Source organism: Callorhinchus milii, unplaced genomic scaffold (assembly GCF_018977255.1).
Source record: "Callorhinchus milii isolate IMCB2004 unplaced genomic scaffold, IMCB_Cmil_1.0 Scaffold4, whole genome shotgun sequence".
Taxonomy (NCBI): Eukaryota; Metazoa; Chordata; class Chondrichthyes; order Chimaeriformes; family Callorhinchidae; genus Callorhinchus; species Callorhinchus milii.
This window is the reverse complement of record NW_024704745.1, coordinates 71311245-71317567: the sequence shown is the minus strand read 5'-3', so window position 1 is coordinate 71317567 and position 6323 is coordinate 71311245.

Sequence of the window (6323 nt, the reverse complement as noted above, 5' to 3'; positions counted from 1 at the left end):
GAAGGAGGAAGATTCAATCTGATGGGTCTTGACATATTCTCACGAGGAGGTCCATGATTGTCTCACATTTGGAATCAGAGGTGAAAATAGGAAAGAACAACATGTTTTCTGAACTGTTTTAAAAGATGTATTCTAAATTGTTGTCAAGTCAGAGTCCATAACTTCTTTTAAAAGGGAATTAGATGCTTGAAAAATTGAATATTAAACGGTATGGGGAGCAAGGAGAATAAATTGGATTACATGACTCATGCAGAGAAAAACACCACTGAGTTTGTGGATTAAATGTCTTGTTTCTGTGCTGTAAAATTTTATGATTCTAAATAGTACTTAATGTAGTAATAAAGACAGAAACAACAAATATTTAATGTTACCGTATTTGATATGGTACTTACATCAAACCATCTCATAGCACCTCACACAACAAGTTACTTTAAAGTGTACTTTAAGGAATCATAGAACCATGGAAATCTACAGCAAGACTTTTATTGAAAAAAGATTGCTGGCAGCTAAGCAAACTCAGTAGCTAATGTGCATTCGCAATGTCCAGCAAAGTGCAACAAAATTAATAATGCTAATTGCTGCTGCATTTTCACCCAAAAAATACATAGTCAATCCACTTTACAATATATCCTGTGAAGCACTTCGAGAAGTTTCAATAAAGTGATTAGGCGCTATATCAAATGCAAAGATTATTATGTTATAATGGTTGCATCTGATATAGCACCTTATCAAAAATTGAAGCAATGCAAAGCACTTCACAGGATTTACTGGAGAGAGCAGTATTTGTAGGGAAAAGCAGGAGCCTATAGGCACACAGCAATGTCTCAAATAGCCATGAAATAAGTTTTTTCTCTGAGGGTTTGTTGGCCAGGACACTGGAAGCAACAACCTTCTTTCCGATAGTGCCATAGGATCTTTAATGTCCTGATAATGAAAAGAGAGATGGGACTTTGGTTTAAATATTTAATCCAAAGGACAGCAGCTCCAACAATGTGGCGCACCCCAGCAATGTGAGTTTAGAGCAAGGTGGGCCAAATGTTTCGCAGCTACAGGCCAGATACCCTATTTGAGAAGCCGCATAAGCAATATTTTGGTGTTTCCTTTCCAGAAACATAACAGTATTTACACTGCACATTTTTCACGTCAGAAGGATGTCTCAAAACACGCCACACTGACAGCTGGACACCTGAGCTGGGTGTTGGAACCGAGGGAGGTGGGATGGAGAGGGGAAAAGATGACTCAAAATGGGGTCAAAGAGTTAGGTTTTGATGTGTTTTGGAAAGGGAGGAAGGGAGCAAGTGAGAGGGGCTCAAGGAATGGAACTTCAGAGTGAGGGGGCAAAATGGCGATGGTGGAGCAGATGAGGTTGGGGGACATGAAGCAAGCCGGTGTTCGCTGGGCAAAGGGAATGGCCAGGTTGGGAGTTTGCAGAGTTAGGATGGGGAAGGGGGGTAAATGATGGACATAGAGTGAAGAAATAGAATGATGGACATAGAGTGAGGAATTTCTGTGAGGAAACTGCATGTCATTAGGGAGGGTCCAACCATGTGTCCTGACAATGAACCACAAAACACTGCCCTCACTTCTCCCTCTCTCTCTTTCTCTCTCCCCCTCTACTCCTTCACTCTCTTTGTTTTCTCTCTCCCTGTCTCCCCCATGCTCTCGTTCTCTCATTCATTCTCTCTGCCCTCTCTCTCACGCACTCATTTACACACTCTCTTTCTCTCTCTCTGAATCACACTTTCTCTCCCCCTCTCTGTCAATTTCTCTCTCAATTAAAGATACATAGACATAGAAACAGAAGTAGGCTATTCAGCCCCTCGAGTCTGTTGCACCATTTTATAAGATCATGGCTGATCTATACCTCAAATCCAGTTACCCGCCCTTGTCCCATATCCCTTAATATCTTGAGCTAACAAATATTTATCTACCTCCGTCTTGAAAATGTGAATTTTCTCTCCCCAATCACTCTCTCTCTCCCGCGCTCCCTCTCTCTCTCCGTTTTTCCCATCTCTCCCGCTCTTTCTTTCAATCAGCATCTCTCTACGAGCTGGAGATTAGTAAGGATACCATAGCTAAGGAGTCCTCAGCTCGGGAGTGACTTCCTGATAGACTACAGTAACTGCCAGCATTATTGGCACTCTCCGCACTGTGTCTCCCAACTGTCAGCTCCTGCCGCTGCCATGAGAAGATGGTTCACCTGAGGGAGGGTTTGGGCGACCGAAGTTGGAAATGGTCTCGGGTGGGATGAAATCTCCTGCTGGTCCAGATGAGGCCCCCGGGCCACAGGTTTACATTATGAGCTCAAAGTCCCGATGTGAAGCTTGAACTCACAATCAGAGGCAAGAGTACTATTGACTGAGCAAGAGTGACACTCAGAATAACCAATTATTGGTTTTTTTTGAGGAATTTGGACGAGGGAGGAATATTAACCAAGACATCAGGCAGGAAATCTCCATCTTTACAATTGCTATCACTGAAAAGACAGGCGATTTGCAACAAGCCTGAGTTAGCTGAGCAGAGGGGCAATTAGTAGGGTATTAATGATAATAATAATAATGCTGATCGTCATCATCATAATTTGTGGGCGAATGTAGGAGGTTAACAACAACAACTTGCATTTATATAGCATTCTCCACACTGCACGGCATCCCAAAGCATTTAACAATGGCGGAGCCCGATGCCAAGCCAGGGGGAAGGTGACCATAGGCATAATAATAATATTAATAAAAATAATAATAATGAGAAGAAGAAGATGGCAAAGAAGAAGAAGGTCTTTAGGCGCAACCTGCAAATGGGGAAAGAGGGGGCAAGGCGAACGGATTGAGGGAGGGAGTTCCATAGCTTCAGGGTGTAGTGGCTGAATGTTGAAGGTCAGAGAGTTAAAGAGATTGCCAGGGAGTGGATGGATTTGTTGGTCAGGGTGCAGACCTTGAAATCAGTCCACTGGGAGACAGGGATACAGTGGACACTGGTGGAACAATGGGTGTTCAGAGCTTAAGAACATAAGAACATAAGAATTAGGTGCAGGAGGAGGCCATTCGGCCCTTTGTGCCTGCTCCGCCATTCAATAAGATCATGGCTGATCTTCTCACCTAACTCTAATTACCTGCCCTATCCCCATATCCCCTAATCCCTCTATTTTTCAAGAATCTATCAGTCTCAGCCTTGAAAATGTTCAAGGACTGAGCATCTACAGCCTTCTGGGGTAGTGAATTCCATAAGTTCACTACCCTCTGAATGAAGAAATGTTTCCTCAACTCTGTTCTAAAAGGCTGACCCTTAATTTTAAGACTGTGACCCCTGGTTATAGATTCTCCTACCAGGGGAAACAGACCCTCAGTGTCTACTTTATCAGCCCTTTAAGAATCTTATAAGTTTCAATAAGATCTCCCCTAATTCTTCTGTACTCTAGAGAATACAGCCCTAGTTTATTCAGCCTATCCTCATAGGTCAGTCCCCTCATCCCAGGAACTAACCGAGTGAATCTACGCTGCACCCCCTCAAGGGCAAGTATGTCTTTTTTTAAATAAGGAGACCAAAACTGCACACAATACTCTCGGTGCGGTCTCACCAAAGCCCTATACAGTTGCAGCAAGACTTCCCTACTCTTATATTCTAAACCTTTCGAAATGAACGCTAACATGCCGTTCGCCTTCTTAGTTGCTTGCTGCACCTGCAAACTAACTTTTTGGGACTGGTGTACAAGGACACCCAAATCCCTTTGAATACTAACACTATCTAACTTCTCCCCTTCCAGAAAATAATCTGTTCTTTTATTCTTGCTACCTAGGTGAATAATTTCACACTTGCTAACATTGAATTCCATCTGCCACCTACTTGCCCACTCCCTGCGCCTATCTATATCTTGTTGCAATCTTTTTGCATCATCCTGAGAGCTCACTCTGCTACCTAGTTTAGTATCATCCGCGAATTTAGACACATTACATTCAATGTCCTCGTCCAGATCATTGATGTAAATGGTAAATAGCTGAGGCCCAAGCACTGATCCTTGTGGCACTCCACTAGTTACATCCTGCCAATTCGAGAATGATCCGTTTATCACTACTCTCTGCTTTCTACCCGATAGCCACTCTTCTATCCATGTTAATATTTTCCCATTAATCCCGTGGGCCTTGATCTTGAGTAACAGCCTTTTGTGTGGCACCTTGTCAAATGCCTTCCTAAAATCCAAATATACCACATCTACTGGTTCCCCCTTATCCAACCTGCTGGATACATCCTCAAAAAATTCTAAAAGGTTAGTCAAGCATGACTTCCCTTTTGTAAAGCCATGTTGACTCTGCCTAATCTTTTTATGGTCTTCCAGGTATCCCATAACTACGTCTTTTATTAAGGACTCAAGAATTTTCCCTACAACTGACGTCAAACTAACTGGTCTATAGTTTTCCCTATTTTCTCTCCCACCCTTCTTAAATAGTGGAGTTACGTTTGCAATCTTCCAATCAATGGGAACTTTTCCAGTATCCACAGACTTTTGGAAGATTATAGACATGCCATCCACTATCTCAGTAGCCACCTCCTTTAAAACTCTCGGATGCAGGCCATCCGGTCCAGGGGATTTATCGGTTTTAAGACCCGACAATTTACCTAGAACCATCTCTTTACTAATGTTAATCTCCCTAAGTTGCTCGCTAACATTGTCTTCTTGGTCCTCTATTTTTGGTATGTTTCCAGTGTCTTCTACGGTGAAGACTGTAGAAAAATACTTGTTTAATGACTCTGCCATGTCTTTGTCCCCTATTATAATTCCTCCGGTCTCTGCCTGTAATGGACCCACATTCACCCTCGCTAGCCTTTTCCTCTTTATATATTTGTAAAAACTCTTGGAGTCTGTTTTTATGTTCTTTGCTAGTTTGCCCTCGTAATCTATTTTCTCCCTCTTGATCAATTTTTTGGTCCTCCTCTGTTGTTCCCTAAAGTTCTCCCAATCCTCGGGTTTACTACTCATCTTCGCTGTTTTATAGGCTTTTTCTTTTGATTTGATACTTTCCCTAACTGCTCTAGTTAGCCATGGCTGCACCACCTTTCCCATGGCATTCTTATTCCTCAAAGGAATATGTGCTCGTTGGGAATTTTGCACTATCTCCTTGAATGTCTGCCATTGCTGGTCTACCGTCAAATCTTTAAGTTTAGTCTCCCAGTTTATTCTGGCTAAATCCTCTCTCATACCAGCAAAGTTGGCTCGATTTAAATTGAAGACTTTTGCTTCAGACTTAACTACTTCCCTCTCTAACTTAACGCTAAATTCCATCATATTATGATCGCTTTGCCCTAGAGGAGCCTTAAGTTCCAGTTTGCTGATCAGCCCTGTTTCATTACACAAAACAAGGTCTAATATGGCTTGTTCCCTGGTCGGCTCCTCAGCATATTGATCTAGAAAATTATCTCTAATACATTCTATAAACTCCTCTTCTATGTTACCTTTCCCAATTTGGTTGTCCCAGTCTATGTGCAGGTTAAAATCACCCACAATTAGTGTCTTTCCTTTGCTACATGCTCCACTAATCTCTTGATTTATACCTTGAGCGATACTTTGACCACTGTTTGGGGGTCTATAAACTACTCCCACTATAGTTTTCTGCCCCTTGAAGTTACGTATCTCTACCCATACTGACTCTACATCTGCTTTTCAGATTTAAAATCTTTCCTCTCTAATGTTTTTATCCCATCCTTTATTAGCAGGGCCACTCCCCCTCTTCGTTTACCACATCGTCTATCTTTCCTATATACCACATAGCCGGGAATATTCAGTTCCCATCCCTGATCACCCTGTAACCATGTCTCGGTGATGGCTACTAGATCATACCAGTTTGTCTCTATTTGTGCAACTAATTCATCTATCTTGTTACGAATGCTTTGTGCATTCAGATATAGCTTGATGCAGGTGAGGATTCTGATGGCGAAGAGTAAATTGTGGCTACACTGCGTTCACTGAGACTGGAGCAGACAGCAATGAGATTTAGAGGAGATTTAATAGACCTTTTTAAAATTAGGAGGAGCAGTTCTGGGTTAAAGCCACCCTGTTTGAAAGCCTTACAATACTTTAGTTAAAAAAAAATGCAATTTCTTTCCTGTGTCTTCATGTTCTTGCACTTCTTTCAGAAGAACCCCTACATAGGAACATGAGTAGGTTATTAGACCCTTGAGCCTGTTCTGCCATTCTATAAGATCATGGCTGATCTGCACCTCAACTCCAATTATCTAACAAATGTCAATCCGAGTACCTCAGTCTTGAACATTTGAATGAATCCAGCAACCACAGCCTACATCGTGCTCTCTTTGGTAACAAGGTGCACAAA